Source organism: Hyperolius riggenbachi, chromosome 2 (assembly GCF_040937935.1).
Source record: "Hyperolius riggenbachi isolate aHypRig1 chromosome 2, aHypRig1.pri, whole genome shotgun sequence".
Lineage (NCBI taxonomy): Eukaryota > Metazoa > Chordata > Amphibia > Anura > Hyperoliidae > Hyperolius > Hyperolius riggenbachi.
Window position 1 is genome coordinate 70,975,250 of NC_090647.1, and position 19,936 is coordinate 70,995,185.

Genomic DNA, 19,936 nt, shown 5'->3' on the forward strand with positions numbered 1-19,936 from the left:
GTTTAGGGGGGGAAGAGCAGTGACAAAGAAGGTGTACTCAGGAATTTGGACGGAAGGAGGTGGAAGAGTGAAGAAAGAAGGAGCAAGTTGCTTGGTGGAAGAAAGATGTAGAAATAAAAAGTAAAAAGAAGATATAGAACAGCTAAAGTAAGTCAAAAATAATACAGAGTGCATGTAAGAGTGTTATTTTAGAAAAAAAGAACAAAGTATGCTGAAAAAGACAGATGAGTTTTATTAGATGTAAGGACGACAAGAAGGTGGAAGAATGGTGCAGGAAGGTACAAGTTGGGTGCTGGAAGTGTGAGATATCGCGGAAAAGCCGCCACATGTGCTACTGAGCAGGCGGCTGATTCCGCGTCCAATGCGGTGGTTTGCACGCGAAAGCGTGTGTCTGGTAGCAGGGCAGAACGCGGAAAAGCCGCCGCATGCAACAACAGTAAGGCGGCTGGTTCCGCGTCCAGAGCGGCGGTTTGCACGCGGCAGCGTGTGTCTGGTGGTCTACGCCCTTGCATTGACTACCGGGGCTTAAATAAAATCACAGTAAAAAATCGCTATCCTTTGCCGTTAATAGACGATTTGTTTACTCAAGTCACCAATGCTAAGATTTTTTCAAAGTTGAATCTGAGGGGTGCTTACAACCTTGTGCGAATCAGGGACGGTGATGAATGGAAGATGGCCTTTAACACACCCGACGGGCATTACGAGTACCTAGTGATGCCTTTCGGGTTGTGTAATGCACCGGCCGTCTTTCAAGAACTGATCAATGAGGTTTTCAGAGAGGTATTGGGCAAATTCGTCTTGGTATACTTAGATGACATTCTAATTTTCTCGTCCAACCTCTCAGAGCACAGAGATCATGTTAAGTTTGTGTTACGGAAATTGAGACAAAATATGCTGTACGCTAAACTGGAGAAATGCATATTTGAAGTGACCTCTGTCGCCTTTCTAGGGTACATAATTTCAACCCCTGGCCTCTCTATGGACCCTGGGAAAGTTTCAGCTGTGTTAGATTGGCCTCAACCTGTGGGATTGAAGGCTCTCCAGAGGTTCCTGGGGTTCGCTAACTACTACAGAAAGTTCATCTCACCTCTCACCAGTCTCACAAAGAAAGGGGCAGATACTCACCACTGGTCCCCTGATGCCCATGCTGCTTTCTCCACGTTAAAGAAATTGTTCTGTACTGCACCCATTTTGAGACACGTTGACACCACCTTCCCCTTTATCGTGGAGGTAGATGCCTCAGAGGTAGGGGTAGGGGCTGTGCTGTCTCAGCGTTCTGGGTTGCAGGGAAAGCTACACCCCTGTGCCTATTTTTCACGTAGGTTTTCACCCGCTGAGAAAAACTATGATATAGGCAATAGGGAACTTCTAGCCATTAAGTTGGCCTTTGAGGAATGGCGACATTGGCTAGAGGGTGCAGAACATACCATTACTGTCTATACTGACCACAAGAATTTGGAGTACATTGAGGGCGCTGAGAGACTTAGCCCCCGACAGGCTCGGTGGTCATTGTTCTTCTCGAGATTCAGATTGGTAATCACGTACACCCCTGGTAGTAAAAACATCAAAGCTGATGCTTTGTCCAGATGTTTTGAGCCCGAGACAGCACAGCCCTCAGACCCAGAAACCATTCTGCCACAGAAAGTGGTTCTGGCCGCCACTGAGACCTGGAGGGACTGGACTAAAACGTTGAGTCCGTTCCAACAGGATGTACCTGAGGGAAAGCCTGAAGGGGTCATGTTTGTACCACTGCCTTTTCATCTACAAATACTGCAGTTGTTTCATTCTCACAAGAATGCTGGGCATCCTGGAGCCACCAGAACTCAGGACCTTGAAGCAAGATGTGCCTGGTGGCCTTCATTGGCAACTGACTGCAAAGAGTATGTAAGAGAATGTGCAGTGTGTGCAAGAAGCAAACCCTCCCGTCTGGCACCTGTTGGGACATTACAATCACTGCCAGTCCCGAAGGAACCATTGACCCATCTGTCCATGGATTTTGTGGGCGAACTCCCTAGGTCTGAAAGCATGACGGTCATTTGGGTGGTAGTCGATCGTTTTAGCAAGATGGCCCATTTTGTCCCCCTGAAAGGACTCCCCTCGGCCCAGGGTTGGCCGATCTCTTCGTCCAACATGTTTTCCGGCTGCATGGCATTCCGGAAAATATAGTGTCACATCGGGGAGTCCAATTTGTTTCTACACTCTGGAGGGCATTCTGCCAGCAGTTAGACATGGAGCTATCTTTCTCATCAGGCTACCACCCAGTCCACTCCTCGGGGGGGGGGTACTGTGAGAGATCGCGGAAAAGCCGCCACATGTGCTACTGAGCAGGCGGCTGATTCCGCGTCCAGTGCGGCGGTTTGCACGCGGAAGTGTGTGTTTGGTAGCAGGGCAGAACGCGGAAAAGCCGCCGCATGCAACAACAGTAAGGCGGCTGGTTCCGCGTCCAGCGCGGCGGTTTGCACGCGGCAGCGTGTGTCTGGTGTGGCTGAGTCTGTTAGTGCACATAGACTTAGGAATACACGCGTGCGCGCTGAGAGGCAGAACTCTTATACTAAGCAGGAAGAGTCAGCTGACCACGTCGATCAGCTGACTCCTGAGCGGGATACTATTGGTTGAGCAATTAGGGGTGGTGCTGGAGAGCACTACTCCATATATAGTTCCTGCTGGTCACTTGCAAGCTGTCTGCCGTTGCGATCACTACGTGGAAGCACTCAGACCTAGTCAGATCCTCAGTGTATTTGAACCAGGTGGACCTGGGAATACACACTTAGCCAGATTATTTGAATTGTATTCTGTTTATGCTTAAGCTAGTTCCAGGGTGTAGAGACCAAGGACCTCACACCCAGCTTAGGGAACTGTGTTATCATCTGTGTTATACTTCAGACTAGTTCCAGGGTGTAGAGACCAAAAACCTCACACCCAGCTTAGGGAACTGTGTTATCATCTGTGTTATACTTCAGACTAGTTCCAGGGTGCTGAGACTACGGACCTCACACCCAGTCTAGGGAATACTGTATTATCATCTGTGTATTCTTCAGACTATTTCCGGGGTGCTGAGACCCCGGGGTGCTGAGGACCTCGCACCCAGAATAGGCATTGTTTGATATATGTTATGACTTATAGCTTTTCTGACTACTCCTCTGTCTTCTGATTTGGTACCTTGTATATCTGATATTCCGTTGCCAGACCCTGCTTTTCTTGGATACTGAATCAGCCTTCTGTCTTTGTACTTTATCTGTCAGTGTGTTGCCGACCCGACGTGCCCGACCTCGAGAGCTATCTCTCCCCTTAAAAAGAGATAGTCTCCAAATCAGATAGTGACATCCATCTTAGGTGTCACTCACTCCTAGGTCCTTCCTGTCTCCAACCTGACTCCTCCCCCCTTCAGGCTGCTGGAAGGTTCCTGTTCTCCCAGAGCTGTGTCTCCATATTGTATACCACCTGCTCAGCAGGTACATTACTCAAAGTATTACTGTTACACCAAACACTTACTTATCCATAGGTGTCCAGAGGTTAGCAATATATCTGATTATCGGTGATACTGCAGATCATCAATGATCAGGTATATATCTGCATTCTTGGTGATACTGCAGATCACCAATAATCAGATTCTCTCAGCGTGCTGACACCAATCATTACAGGAAGACAGAAAGATGGAAAAGGGTAGATAGCAAAGGTAAGTCAGAAAGAAAACAGACTGCATATAACTGTCATTTTAGATTGGGAAAGCAGTGACAAGGAAGGAAGGTGTACACAGGAGGGTAAACTAAAGGTGGTAAAAGAGTGGAGAAAGAAGGAGCACGTTGGTTGTTGAAAAAAAGATTCAAAAATAAGAAGGAATGAAGTAGAAGGAAGACAGCTAAGGTAAGTCAAAAAGAATACAGAGTGCATGTATGTGTGTCATTTTAGAAAAAAAAATTGTAAGAAACACGGAAAAGACAGACGTGTGTAACAAGATGTAAGGAAGATGGAAGAATGGAGCAGGAAGTTGCGAGTTGGATGTTGGAAGACAGAAAGATGTGGAAAAAAAATAAGGAAAAGGAAGATGGTAGACAGCAAGGGTAATTCAGAAAGAAGGCAGACTGCATATAACAGTGTCATTTTAGGTGGGAAGAGCGGTGATACGGAAAGGAGGTGTACACAGGAACTTGGACCAAAGGTGGTGGAAGAGTGTAGAAGGAAGGAGCAAGTTGGATGTCGAAAGAAAGATTCAGAAGAAGAATAAGAACATAGAAAACAGCTAAGGTAAGTAAAAAGGTAGAGTGCATGTATTTTTGTCATTTTAGAGAAAAAGAACAAATTATAGTGAAAAAGACAGAGATACAAGATGCATGGTAAGCAGGAAGGGAAAGAAAGGACCAGGAAGGTGGAAGTTGGATGCTAGAAGACAGAAAGATGTGGAAAAAGAAAGAGGGAAGACAGCAAAGGTAAGCCAGAAAGAAAACAGACTGCATGTAACAGTGTCATTTTAGGTGGGAAGAGCAGTGACAAGGAAAGAAGGTGTACACTGCTGGTTGGAAAGAAGGAGGTGGAAGAGTGGAGAACGAAGGAAAGAGTTGTTTGTTGTAAGAAAGATACAGAAATAAGAATGAAGAAGATGGAAGACAGCTAAGGTAAGTCGAAAGGAATACAGAGTGCATGTATGTGTGTAATTTTAGACAAAAAGAACAATACTGAAAAAGACAGATGAGTGTTAAAACATGATGTGGGAGTCTCAATCGAGGAGAGGAAGCAGAAGAAGTGATTGTGTGTGAAAGTGTGGGTGAACAGGGTGTCACGAAACAGCCGTGAGAAATGCAGGCGAATCGGGAAGATTTGCGCAGTCCATTTTCTGATCGCTTCCTGGTTAGATTTGTGCAGTCATTGCAGCGAACAGAATGACATTCCTTCTTTTAAAAGACAGTTTTTTTTCCTTTCACCAAATGGCAGGAAGCCTTCAGCAGAGTGTCCCAGGCACCCAGCTGTGCTAAGGGCCCATCCATCAGATGAAGTCAGATAAGTAGCCTGACAGAACCAATTTAGAGGAGGGAGAGTGAGACTCCCCGGCCCCGATCACAGCAGGGAAGCCGACACGTAGCCTGCTGTCCTAGCGTCAAAGAGCCTTCACCTAGAACTGACCTGCTGTAACTCCTAGATGTATATAATAGTCCATAAACTGCCATATGTGTCATATTTCCTGTGTTGCCAGGCTGGCAGGCCCTCCAAACTCACAGAGCATGCCGAGCTTTGGCTGGCGCTGGTACTGAGAAAGTTTCAGAACATTCTGAGGAAAGGGCTGCCAGTTAGGCAGTTCGAAAGTGCCCTGATGATACCACAGGGTTTGGTACCCTAATGTTTGGTATCAGGGTGCTGGGTAAATCGGGACGTACCTGAAAATGTTAGTAAATCTGCCCTGACCTGTACGGTTCTGTGAGATAGAGCCCATATATAGTTAGATATAATTTTTGGTCCTCAGGGGAAGGGGGAGGACGCATCTCATGTTCTAAGGGGGTGTGCGGTTCCTGCCCTCACTCCCTCCTACTGGATCAGGGGTATAATAATGGCAGAGGACCCAAAATCAATATCCTCCATTTTGAAACATCGTCCGGATTACATCCTTGCCAGCTTGAGGACATGCTGGCATCTGGCTTGTTTGGACTTTGCTACTGAACTGAACTGAAACCAAGAACTTTACAAGTTTTCCCAGAAAGGACATATTTCCACGAACCTAAGTATTTTCTCCCTTTTATTTTCATACTGACTATTAATGTTTCTATAATTGTTGATTTTAATGATTTTCTGTATATATTAATTACTTATATTGCGTTTTAATAAAGGACGCTAACGTCATTTGTTTATTCAGCTACCCTGCTATTCAGCCGCAGAAACTGAACCCTGACATCTAAAGAGTCGCTACTATTGTTGCTAGCTAGACAGAATAGAGTGTGTTTAACCGTTTTTATTTGCAGGTCTAGACTCTGTCCCATGATAACAGAGGTGGTGGCAGTTATACCCTGAAATAGTGTGTAATTTGTAAGTACCGTAACTCACAGGCTCCCTTCTAGTCGGTCTGCTGCCAAAATTCCAGCGGCTTCTGCGCACCGATTGCAACCACAGCTTGCATGGTCTGTGTTCTGAAACCGATTGGAAGGCATTGTGCGGTCTGGCCACTAGGGGCCCTGTGACACAGGGGAAGAGGAGAAAGAGATAAAGTGAGGGCACAGGGGGAAGGGGAAACACCAGATGGAGAGGAGAAAGCACTAGAGGCATAAGACGTGGGTTATTATACAATATTCATACCTAGAGAGGCAGAGTGTTTTTAGGTTATCTAGTAGGAGTACAACTTGGCCAGAGGTCAAAGAATGAATGGCCTAAGGTAAAGCATATGCTTGACGGAAAAAGCAAGTTTAGAGGAAGCACTGTAACGAAAGATCCACAACGCCGGATGGATTGCGGAAAAATGGTCGCATCCAGTCCGGCAAGCGGACCTTCCAACGCGGGATGCGGAAATTCATCCGCATTCGCTACGCAAACCCATCTGAGAGCTCTGCTCCAAACTCACCAGCATGCTGCTCACCAGGGCTCTCCCATCTTGCCTCTAGGGGGTGCGCACGCGCGCCAGACACGCCTTTATACTATTAAAAAGAGTGTCAGCTGACCTGGAGGTCAGCTGACATTTTAGCCTACTCTGGTTGCTGCCTGGGGTGGAGACTTCTCTCCCAGGCAGTATATAAGGAAGTGCTTTTCAGTCACACTTCGTCTGTGTTTGCGATACCCTGTGTCAGCACTCAGACCTAGTCTGCCTTGTATTTGAGATTGTGTTATATATTGGTTTATCGCCAATATATACATGTTATAAACTGTTCTTATCACCTTGCTTCGACACCATCGTCTCACAGACTGTGAGATCACTTGACTCTCCACACAGCAAACAGTAGATAGACTTTCTCAGGCTTCTTCAATGTTTACGTTATTTATTCAGGACTACAGAAATACAGATAGATACATTCATCATATCCTAGCCATGCCAATCTTCATGTTGCATTACAAGCTCATGATTAGACTCCCTACTGAAGTCACTCAGGCACTTCTTGCTAACCTACGTTCCACTAAACTACCTATGTACAGCAGACATTATATCAGATTACCTAAAGGAAGAACATGCTTAAAGAAATAATTGGGTTCCAGTCAGTATGGCGAGCTAGTGCGGAAGGAAGAAGCAGAAGTGAGTTCTCCATCGCTCGCTCCAGATTTAATACCGACTAGGAAAGAGTTAAATATGACATCATCTTCGCCACCCCCTATATCAGTCTATTGGTGGACCCACTCGTGGTGTCATCATACACACCTACTTGATTAATAATCAATGAGGCGTTTGGCCTATATGCAGGACCGTGGATGTTTAGTAAACATGGCTAATGTTTTCTGTTCCTGTTGAGGTCAGAGTGGCCGATGGCCTTCTTTTAGGAACATGTTCTCAGTATCTGCGTGTATCCTCTGCTACACGCAGACCCTGAGATGCCTCTGCCTGCATCACAAAACCTCTATTTATTTTAAAGACATACACTGCGGACAAGCCTTTTACATAAAACTCAGGCCAAGTAACTGAGGCCTACTTAAATTATAACAATCCCCCCTAAATCGGCTTGACCCGCAGATCCCAGCGTCTGAACCTCTCCCAGTACCTGGTTTCTTTTCTTTTATGTTTCACTCTTCGAAGTTCGTGCTCACACAACTTCTCTGCTCTAGGCGATTACCCCTGGAAGAGAGAGAGCAAGACCTCTTGGTCTTCCTGTAACCAGGCTCTCTGGGGGGGCCCTACTTCTAAGTCCCTCTATACCACATGCTCAGCATTTGCGTCACTTCCGTATCACTCACAAACTTGCATGACCACAGAAAAGTGAAACTCGTTTGGTTGTTACTCAAGGGAGCAGTGCCAGGTGCCTTCTAAAAGAACGCCTTTATACAATCAGCTCCATCACAGGTACTACTAAACCTATACCCGTAACCCTGTATATCCCTTAATTTGAAAATATCGGTTCATGAGATTGTTTATGAGGCACCAATCTCTGAACCAGGTTAATTTGTTTTACGTAATTTTAACACGCAACCTCACCTGGATAATGATGCCTAAAGTTGTCATCCCCATCCAGACGACCAGTGGGTGTAGAAAGAACTTTGGAACCGCAGAGGCCCAGTCCGAGTGTCCCTGGAACATCACCGGAACCCTTGTCCACCAGGTCAGACTGGCACTCATCTGCTCATTTTTGTGTTCTACCTCGTTAAGATCACCTGTATCATGGTGAAATCTTACCTCTAGCTTAGTGTACTGTTTGTTTAACCTTTGTAACAAAATGTGGTCGTCTTGGATCAAAACCTGTTCCCCTTTGTCCCATGTCGTGTTCTCTTTCAGGACGGGAACTACCCGGGAAACTTTGCACTTTAGAGTTCTCTTAACAATTTGAGAAACAACGTCATCCCACCTGGATGACTGGATCCATATGGGATCTCCGCTCCCACCATATGTTCCCCTTGGAAACTCCCCCTTATCGGAACAATTATGAGAATATACCTTGAATGTATCATTAGAACTTATGTTAAAAAACCAAACCTTTCCTTCAGCCACCGGAACTATCGGTTGGGCTTCAGGGTGGATCTTTTGAATGGTAGCCTCGCATTCTGCGTTATTGAGCCTGCAGGCTTCTTCACTAAATTTGACTTGCCCCGGCCAACGCAGGTACTTCTGCAAGAATTGCCCGCATGAGGACAACTCTACTTGCTTCACCTCCCCGTCTAGCACCAAAAAAGGTTGACCTCTCAGGTCCTGGTGTGAGACACGGGTTGAGGTGGGAACCAAGGAAGTGGCGGTGCCTAAAGGAATCTTGCACCGTTTCCCTTTGTTCACCCAAACATCTCGAAGCTGCCATGCAAAAGATCCTTCTCCAGAAAAATTAATATACCTCCCCTTGTCCAATCTCTCGCTGACAAAATATGTCCCCAGCTGTCCTGATTGGACCTCTTCCCCCCTTATGTCCTGAGGCACACTATGTACCTGAGGTCGGGAAGATGGTACTCTCTGCAATCGTTCGATTAAGAGTACCTCTTCACTTACCCAACTATCATGAGGATAAGCTGTTGCATATGGACTGTGTAATATCGTCCCCTGTTGTGACCCGTGTGGTGTGAATGGGGTTCCCTGTGTGGGCTTTCCCTCCCCCGGGACCGCTCTCCCCACCCTCTTTGTCACCTGGAAATGTGGCTTGATCTATATTTTTACTTCTTGTTTCGAGAACCACCCACCCTCGGCTTTCCAGCCTTTACGTGTGTATAGTTGTTTCAGAGGCACTCTCTGTTGGTAGCTCCAGAGTGTGATGTTGTCCCCCTCGTCTCTCCGTTCCTCTCCAATCTGGAACCATCTCACTCTGCATAACCAAGACAAGGTACCCCTGAATCACACACTCCACCTCTTGCATGTACCCATTGTACTGCAATGTACCTTTTAACAAACCTTTGGATCGGTGCATCGATTCTGGGAGTGTGGTATTAAATAGCAGATTTACACTGCCATTCAATCCCCACTGCCCGCACACCTGACCCTTCAGACCTTTCACCCACATTGTGCCATGAAATTTGTTTTCTCCTGGCACAAGTGCTCTTTCCCTCCATCCCTGCTTGGTCCATCTGTGCCAATCAGAGGGAGGTGTGAAAGGATCAGTACCTTTGTCACCCAACATTAACATGCTTGGGCCTTGCATTCTCATTAACCCCTTATTATACATGAGAATGTCCTCTCTTCGTTCTCTTAGGACGGAATGGCAACCTAGGATCAACATCAGCACGGTACTCTTCATTATAAAAGCACCACCTTGGGAAAGAAAAACATTAGCAATTTGCACTATGCTTTGCTCAGACAGTTTTGTTAGTCTCTTTCCGATCTCCGAAATCTCGTGTTTTAGTCTCTTTCCGATTTCAGGAATCTCGTGTTTTAGTCTCTTTCCGATTTCAGGAATCTCGTGTTTTAGTCTCTTTCCGATTTCAGGAATCTCGTGTTTTAGTCTCTTTCCGATTTCAGGAATCTCGTGTTTTAGTCTCTTTCCGATTTCAGGAATCTCGTGTTTTAGTCTCTTTCCGATTTCAGGAATCTCGTGTTCCTCCAAGCTTAGATCGGCATCTGGAACCTTTCGCTTATCCGACTGACATCTCCATCTTTGCTGCCAGCACTGCAGCTGTCTCAATTCCATATTGCCAAACACCTGAAATCGAAATACAAACAAATCAATTCTTATTAATGATTTGGGATTCGCCCTGCGGCTTGTACTCTTTACACTTTAAATTGATCAATATATACCGTAATTGATCTCGTTGCTTTATGGTTCTCATGAACTCTGTTTACTCTTATTGGTAGATTGGAGTTAAACTTCACCCCCCTACCTCAGTACTATCCTCAGTACTTACCTGTTTACAATATGCTCCCGCGGACTTCACCTATGGAAGCTCGCTTCACCTTTGGAAGCTCTCACCCCCTTGCAGCTCACTCCACATCCCCCCTTATCTGTCCATGCGCGGCCGTCGCATGCACAGATTACGGATGCCACACCTGATGCTGCTTTGCAGGTGAGCCTGCAATGCTCTTACTCATTATCGCGTTTACTTATCTAGAACTTCATCGCGATACCAGCTCTGCTAGAAGTTCTGTGTGTTGTACCCTCTGACCAATGTTTGCCGTGCCACCACCCCCAGACTTCACAAAAAAACGGCTGCCTCCCTGTAGGAAGGAGCACTTTGCACTTAAACTACACAGGGTGCAGGGCTAAGCATACCAGCGTCGCATGCCTGTATGCAGATCCCTGAATGCCCACATGGTAGGTAGTCACATGGCAAACAGCGTACTGATACACTGTCACTCTGTAAACGGCAATTCTATCATCTGTATAATTGCCCCATGAACTGCTGTCAGTCCTAGTTCATTGTGCTACAAATGATAGGAGCTGGAAAAAACATATTTGACCAATCAGTGGACGAAAAAAAAACGCACAAAAAAACGCTCCAGCCCAGCATAGACCTCCCAGTCCAGCTCTGGCTCTGTCCACGACAAAACCGGAAAAAACGTTACCGCTCTGCAACAGCGGCGACGGAAACCCGTATTGGTCAACTCCCTTTTTTCCACCTCCGGCACCCCCCCCCCCCTGATGCGCTGTCCCCCCTTTTCTATTGGGAACTTATGCTGCACCACCCATTAAGGTGCCCCACTTACAGGAATAATCCCATAAGCAACTCAGTACAGACCCTTTCCTGATCTGCACTGTTACGTGTGACCCTGCACCTAGCTGGGAAACACTTCCTATTCTGGCATTCCTCTCCATGGACCCAGGGAAAAGCTCTGGGGAAATACTTTGAGAACCGAGACACCCAGGAGAATGTCTCTGTATTTCTACCCCCCTTCCTTTCAGCTGCTCTGCCCGGAGCCGCGAGCACAGCCTGACGTGACGTGGATCCCCCAGCCCCTCCTCCCCCCTGCCATGACGTGTGGGGGCCATGACTCTCGGGGGCGGGCTCTCTCCACTGCCGCCATTTTGAGTCCTGGACTGCCAGCTAAGATGGCTGCTCCCATAGCAGCCTCTTGTTTCCTATATCTTAGGAGAAAGAACAAAATACACACAGAACAAACATTGTTATGCATAGTTACACACAGCATCGATACCTTTTACCGAGAGTCAGCCTTCCGCTACCTATCCTCTCTGGGATGCTTGCCAAACTTGAGACCAACCGCGTCACAGCTGCAATGCTAAATATTTTACATCCTAGCATCACCCAGGAACGTGGAACCCTCTCTCTCCTCACAAAACATCTGCAGTTTATCTCTGCCATAACTCAAACTTACTCAAGTTTAACTCTAAACCATATTAACAGCTAATACTGCTGAAACGCACAACAGACAAACTGGCTAAACAACATAACAGATACAGATATTTACAAGCATGCTAGCAGCTCTGACTGGAAATACGAGAACCTTGCAGAACATCTCACAAACAGAAAGACACTCGATTTCCTCTTCTATCCCCACTCCCTCCCATCCAGTACTAACAGAAGCACCGCTGGCTTATCTCCTGCTGCGGGGGACCCCCTCCCCCCCCCCTGCTCTATCTGGACATTCTTCCCAGCCTCTGTAGAGACGGGGAGAGAAGAGAAGAGAAAAAAAAACCCAATCGACTTCTTTCCAGCAAAAACATGCCTGAAACAAATGCAGAAATAACCCCCACGTAAATATGCAACACAGGAAACTTGAATCCGAAGAAACCAAACAAAACACATAAACTCTGACAACCGCACCCTGCATTTACAAGATGCGAAGCCCGCAGCCTCCACGCTGCAATTAACACAGAATAAAACAACATAAATCAAACTTGCCTGAGCAGCAGATTCTTGGCCATACATCAGCATTCCCGCAACTTCACCTGCGAAACTTCCATGGACTCCGGAACTTTCTGAGCGTTTAATCACCGTCATCTCCGTCCCCACACTGGACTGGCTCAGTGGATCGACATCTCCCACAGCGAGTTGCGAGCTGGCCCCGGAGTGTCCCGTTCGACCCATATTTCGGCTGGTGACTACAGTGCACAATGTAGTCACAGTGTAACGTCCAAGAGTTTCGCCGCTGATTTCTCGAATCGCTGCCGTGTGCTTGGCTCCCACACACTCACACCAGCTTATCAGTATCAGCTTGATAAGCTTTACAGTCTATTCCGCTTGTTTTGCTGTGGGATATCTTGAAACCAATTTCTCCGGCCCCATCTGCCTGTATTGCTAGGCAGGGAAGGATTTCAGGCACCACTGTTATAAACTGTTCTTATCACCTTGCTTCGACACCATCGTCTCACAGACTGTGAGATCACTTGACTCTCCACACAGCAAACAGTAGATAGACTTTCTCAGGCTTCTTCAATGTTTACGTTATTTATTCAGGACTACAGAAATACAGATAGATACATTCATCATATCCTAGCCATGCCAATCTTCATGTTGCGTTACAAGCTCATGATTAGACTCCCTACTGAAGTCACTCAGGCACTTCTTGCTAACCTACGTTCCACTAAACTACCTATGTACAGCAGACATTATATCAGATTACCTAAAGGAAGAACATGCTTAAAGAAATAATTGGGTTCCAGTCAGTATGGCGAGCTAGTGCGGAAGGAAGAAGCAGAAGTGAGTTCTCCATCGCTCGCTCCAGATTTAATACCGACTAGGAAAGAGTTAAATATGACATCATCTTCGCCACCCCCTATATCAGTCTATTGGTGGACCCACTCGTGGTGTCATCATACACACCTACTTGATTAATAATCAATGAGGCGTTTGGCCTATATGCAGGACCATGGATGTTTAGTAAACATGGCCAATGTTTTCTGTTCCTGTTGAGGTCAGAGTGGCCGATGGCCTTCTTTTAGGAACATGTTCTCAGTATCTGCGTGTATCCTCTGCTACACGCAGACCCTGAGATGCCTCTGCCTGCATCACAAAACCTCTATTTATTTTAAAGACATACACTGCGGACAAGCCTTTTACATAAAACTCAGGCCAAGTAACTGAGGCCTACTTAAATTATAACAGTGGTGCCTGAAATCCTTCTCTGCCTAGCAATACAGGCAGACGGGGCCGGGGCCGGAGAAATTGGTTTCAAGATATTCCACAGCAAAACAAGCGGAATAGACTGTAAAGCTTATCAAGCTGATACTGATAAGCTGGTGTGAGTGTGTGGGAGCCAAGCACACGGCAGCGATTCGAGAAATCAGCGGCGAAACTCTTGGACGTTACACTGTGACTACATTGTGCACTGTAGTCACCAGCCGAAATATGGGTCGAACGGGACACTCCGGGGCCAGCTCGCAACTCGCTGTGGGAGATGTCGATCCACTGAGCCAGTCCAGTGTGGGGACGGAGATGACGGTGATTAAACGCTCAGAAAGTTCCGGAGTCCATGGAAGTTTCGCAGGTGAAGTTGCGGGAATGCTGATGTATGGCCAAGAATCTGCTGCTCAGGCAAGTTTGATTTATGTTGTTTTATTCTGTGTTAATTGCAGCGTGGAGGCTGCGGGCTTCGCATCTTGTAAATGCAGGGTGCGGTTGTCAGAGTTTATGTGTTTTGTTTGGTTTCTTCGGATTCAAGTTTCCTGTGTTGCATATTTACGTGGGGGTTATTTCTGCATTTGTTTCAGGCATGTTTTTCATATTATACTGTCTTGATTTATCGTGTATGATTCTGTGCCTGTCTTGACTACTCTTCTGCTTCCTGATTCTGTACTTCGCCAGCCCGTACCATTATCGACTATTGGCTTGGTTTCCGACTATTCTCTTGTCTCACGTTTCTGTACTGCTGCCGCCTGATCTGTTGCCGAACCTCATTTTGTCTGACCTTTCTCCCTTCAGTGGAACGTCTCCCACTGTAGGGTTCTATCAGAAGCTTGCCTCTTTGAGACGACCGCCACTAGCAAACCCTTGCTGCTAGAGGCCGAGACTCCTCCACTCCGTCCTTTGGAGGATCTCACACACGGGGTTCCCATTCAGAGGTTACCACACCTCTGAGGAATTACGGTGTGGTGGATATTTCCACAGACTTGAATTTACGCTGTATATTATTATTGTTGTCTGCTGTTCCAGCTTGCTGGAGGTTGTATCTCTGTGCCCTATAGAGATACTCTATTGTACCAAGCACCCTCTTGCATACGATTGTTTCGTGTCATGCTATACTTGCATTATTGGTGGTTCTGCAGATCACCATATAATCAGGTATAGCATCTGTATTATTGGCGATACTGCAGATCACCAATAATCAGAATATCTGTGCTTGCTGACACTAATCGTTACAAGCACTTAAAGATATCAAAGGTTGGAGAGTGACAGATGTGTTGTAGAAGGGCATTACAGAGGAGGGGTGAAGCACTTGAGAAATCTTGTATACGTGAATGCAAGGAGGTAATTCTAGAGGAGGACAAAAGGTCATGTGCTGATCTGAGATTACGATTGGGTTAGTATCTGGAAACTAGTGAGGAGATGCACAGGGAAGAGAGACTGTGAAGAGCTTTGTGGGTTAGAGTTAAGAGTTTAAACTTGATCCTCTGGTTAATTGGTAGCCAATGAAGAGCTTGACGGAGAGGGGCAGCAGAGGAAGAATGAAAAGAAAGATGAATGAATCGAGCAGTACAGATTGGAGCGGTACCAGTCTGTTAGTTGGTAGTCGTCAAAGCAGTCTATTACAATAGTCCAGACGAGATATTATAAGAGCATGTATTAACATTTTAGTAGTGTCTTGAATGAGAAAAGTTTGGATGCAAAATATGTTTTTGATTTGGTGATAACAGGAGCTGGTTAGGGAATAATTGTGATAAATAAAAGAGATAGAGGAGTCAAATATTACCCTAAGTACCATGCTTTGGGAACTGAAATTATGGGCGTGTTATTAACATTTATTGTTATATCGGGCAGAGAGGTAAACAGAGACAGTAGAAAATGATTAGTTCTGTTTTATTCATATTAGGTTTTAAGAAGCGAGAGGTCATGGAAGAGGATATAGCAGACAAGCAATCAGCAGCACGTGAGGAGGGAGTTAAAGAGGAACTGTAACGTGAAAACGTCCCCTGGGGGGTACTCACCTCGGGTGGGGGAAGCCTCAGGATCCTAATGAGGCTTCCTACGCCGTCCTCCGTCCCTCGGGGTCTCGTTGCAGCCCTCCGTACAGTGGTGATGTCATTATTTACCTTCCCGGCTCCAGCGCAGGCGCTCCGACGGCTGTCGGCTCCGAAGTAGGCGGAAATACCCGATCGCCGTCGAGTCTGCTCTACTGCGCAGGCGCAAGTTTCCGGCGCCTGCGCAGTAGAGCGGACCCGACTGAGATCGGGTATTTCCGTCCACTTCGGAGCCGACAGCAGCCACAGCGCCCCCGCTGGAGCCTGCAAAGGTAAATATTGAAGTCACAGTCGGGTCTGTCGCCGGCTGTTCGGAGGGCTGCAGCGAGACCCCCGTGGGACAGAGGACGGCGTGGGAAGCCTCATTAGGATCCCGAGGCTTCCCCCACCCGAGGTGAGTACCCCCCAGGGGCGTTTTTTAATGTTACAGAGTCTCTTTAAGGTGTGAGCCAAGAGGTACAGGTGTATCATCTGCCTATAAGTGGTATTAAAACCTAAACGAGTTGAGGAAGTCACCAAGACCATGCATGTAGATGGAAAAAAGGACGGGAATCAAGGACAGAGCCTTGAGGTTCCCCCACAGACAAAGGATGTGGAGAAGAGATGTGATCTGAGTAAGAGACTGTGAAATACCTTCCAGAGAGATAGGAATATATCCAGGAGAGAGTGAGGCCACTAACGGTCCAATTGCTGGTGAAAAATCGTTCGAGCGATCAGAAATTCTGATCGGATTGGTTGTAAATAATCTCTGTTGATGGGCACAATCGATTACGAATGATTATAAAATCGTCCGATTGGATTTTCGTCAAATCAAAATTTGGATTTTCTTGTTGGTTGTGATAGAAAGCAAAGATTGGTTCATTGATGGTGTAGTGAACGATTTTTCTTCCGATCAGAATTTTCTGATTTCTCGAATGATTTTTCACTAGAAATTGGATTGTTAGTCCAATTTCTAGCGAAAAATTGTTTGAGTGATCAGAAATTCTGATCGGCTTGGTTGAAAATAATCTCTGTTGATGGGCACAATCGATTATGATTGATTATAAAAAAAATCGTCCGACTGGATTTTTGTCAAACTAAAATTTGGATTTTCTTGTTGGTTGTGATAGACAGGAAGCAAAGATTGGTTCATTGATGGTGTAGTGAACGTTTTTTATTCCGATCAGAATTTCTGATCGCTCTAACGATTTTTCGCTAGAAATTGGACCATTAGTGGCCACGTTAACACTTCAATGGCTAGACGGTGGTTAATGGCTCTGACTCTGACACAGGAGACCTGGGTTCAAATCTCGGCTCTACCTGTTCAGTAAGCCAGCACCTATTCAGTAGGAGACCTTAGGCTGGTCTCCCTAACACTGCTACTGCCTATAGAGCGCGCCCTAGTGGCTGCTGCTCTGGCGCTTTGAGTTCGCCAGGAGAAAAGTGTGATATAAATGTTATTTGTCTTGTCTTGTCTTCATTACAGTGTGAACAGATTGGATAATATAACCATGCAGTGCTTGGGTGACATCTAGTGGCAGTTTATAGTAATACAGGAGTACAGGCGTTGCCTCTTTCAAACAGGTGGCTGAACTGTGTGCTTGTTAGGAAGTTCAACATCTGTTGGACCACAAGCGTCTTTTGGGTGCAATTAAAGGACAACTGTAGCAAGAGGTACCTGGAGGCTGCCATATTTATTTCCTTTTAAACAATGACAGGTGCTTGGCAGCCCAGCTGATTTATGTGTCTGCAATAGTGTCTAAATAACACCAGAAACAAGCATGCAGCTAATCTTGTCAGATCTGATAATAATGTCAGAAACAACGGATCTGCTGCATGCTTGTTTAGGGTCTATGGCTAAAAGTATTAGAGGCAGAGGATCAGCAGGACTGCCAGGCAACTGGTATTGCTTAAAAGGAAATAAATATGGCAGCCTCCGCATACCTCTCCCTACGGTTGTCCTTTTAGATGCAGCTGAATTGCAGCATGTAACCCCACTAATCAAGGCTGGACTTTTAGCACCGCTAGGCCAACTTTCATGTTGCTCTCCTTCCAAGAGTAGCAGCCCCTCTTCTGAGAGCACTTTTGTGCGGGGCATCATTTACATCAGGCATTGCAGCTGGCAGGGCAGCTGTAACCAACACCTCCAAAAATGCTTTCTGTTTTAAGAAAGCAAAATTATCTTTAGCACTGCTTTTTAATAGAGGGCTTTTTGGACACTTTCAGCTCTTTACACCTTCTGAGTGGTTCTGGGTCACCATGAGCTGTCTGGGCATTCCTTCCTCTTAGGTAGGTATCCAGCGTTTCAATTTTTTTACAACTCGGTTTCCTATTAAAAAGGAGGAACGGAATTATTGTGTTGTGTCAACGAAACCTGTCAGTGTCTTATGAACCGCCAGCTGATAGTCATGTGCTAAGTCATGCACAAATGTTGCTTATTGATGCTGAGCAAATCCTGCAGGGTCTGATCTACTTGATATCACATTTTATTTGCTTTAACATGCCTTAAAGGAAATATTAAAGCGGTTTAAAACTCTGACAAAATATTCAACAAAAATGTGTTTTCCTACTTTTTATAACCCATACAATTATCATATTTGCTTTTGTGCACAAGTATTATAATTCATTTATAAATTATAACTTCCCAAAGTTCAGTTTATTTACTTTGAAAGCTGCTGGTGCATTTTATTTATAACTGTTGTAATTCTGTTTTAAATGCAGCCATCAGTGATTTCTGACCTGTGTTTCACTCCAGGACTCATTAGCATAAGTTTCTGCACAGCCAGAGAATGTTTACTTAATTGTATCAAGTAAAGAATGTATACAGAAGATAAGCTAATCACCAGTTTGGATGCGGCAGCCCCTGCAGGAGAAAAAGTCAGTCCTGTGATGTAAGCCTTTAAATGCTGTTTTACTAAAAAAAAAAAAAAAAAACATTGTGTTAGTATATTATATGCTGTAAATAATCTTTTAGAGCAAAGAAGAAATACTAGGTTATATTCCACTTTAAGGAAAAATAAAAAATGAGTTTAACTTACCTGGGGCTTCTTGCAGCCCCCTGCAGTGGAGCCCACAACATCCGTCCGAGTCCGTAGGGCAAGCAGTGCCGACCCCCGCAAAGCTCGCTGGCCACGTACCTCCTCACCGTGGCCGGGAGCATTCTGTGCATGTGCTGAATCATGCACAAATACTGTCATGTCATGTGCTAAGTCATGCACAAATATTGTTTATTGATGCTAAACAAATCCTGCAGGGTCGGATCTACTTGATATCACATTTTATTCGCTGTTTGCCTTAAAGGGGTTCTGTGTTGGGCTGAGGAAAAAAACTCCACTTACCTGGGGCTTCTATCAGACCCCTGTAGCAGTAATGTCCTACTCCGTCCTCCTCCCATCCGCCGTTCGTCTGTCAAGACAAATAATGCGTGCTCTTGCTCGCGTCATCGAAAGCTAACTGCGCAGGCGCAGTACAAAGTTTTCTTGTACCGCGCCTGCGCAGTAAGCTTCCGATGATGCGGGCGGGAGCAAGCAGGCCAGGGCCGCGCAGCTGCAGTTGTATGGCATGCCGTGCTAGACCGGGGCCGGCGGCGGAGAATGGCGGATCGAAGGAGGACGGCGTGGGACATTACAGCTACAGGGGACTGATACAACCCCCAGGTAAGTGGTGGTTTTTATCCTCAGCACCCCCCCCCCCCCCACAGATCCCCTTTAAACAAAACCTGATGGCAAAATAAAAAATAAGTTTAACCTCCTGGGGACCGTTGGTAGTAAATCCTATGCCGCACTTGTGTCTGCCTAAGCCTGATGCGGTGTAGGATTTACGCCACCTGCTTTACCCACTCCTGACACAATCGTGCGCACCCAAGAGGGGAGATTAAGCTGTCATATGACAGCTGATATCTCCCCTCACTGATCAGAAGCCATAGAGATTAACTCCTGATCACGTGATCACTACTATCGCCGGCCGATTGTAGTGATTAGTGTTAGCAGCGGGGGTAGGAAGGGAAGAAGTGGACCGGGACTCACCTTCCTGATGTTCCCTCGGGCGATCGTCGCTCCCCTCCGCTCTGCCTGGCATCCTGCCTCTAATGTCAGGTCCCTGCTTGATGACGTCATCAAGCCGGGACACCGAACTTAGAGGCAGTGCGAGCAGGGATTTTGGCCAAAGCGGAGGGGTGGTACAGCTGCTCATCGCAGAACCCAAAAAGGTGAGTAAAGGCTGCTGGCTATACTGGGGACACCAATCTACACTGGGGACACCCATGACTAGCTATCTATACTGGGGAAACCTCTGCC

At 46.2% G+C, this 19,936-nt stretch overlaps 1 protein-coding gene across 1 annotated transcript in view; it reads left to right on the forward strand.

Annotated features, from left to right (window-relative positions):
* The first annotated feature begins 4,414 nt into the window (after positions 1-4,414).
* The window catches only part of LOC137545543 (hydroperoxide isomerase ALOXE3-like), an 87,185-nt gene continuing 71,663 nt past the window's right edge, over positions 4,415-19,936 (forward strand). Inside the window, exons 1-2 of the mRNA XM_068266896.1 lie at positions 4,415-4,613; positions 18,397-18,532. The gene's annotated coding sequence lies outside the window, so the exon portion shown is untranslated. The remainder of the gene's footprint in view (positions 4,614-18,396; positions 18,533-19,936) is intronic.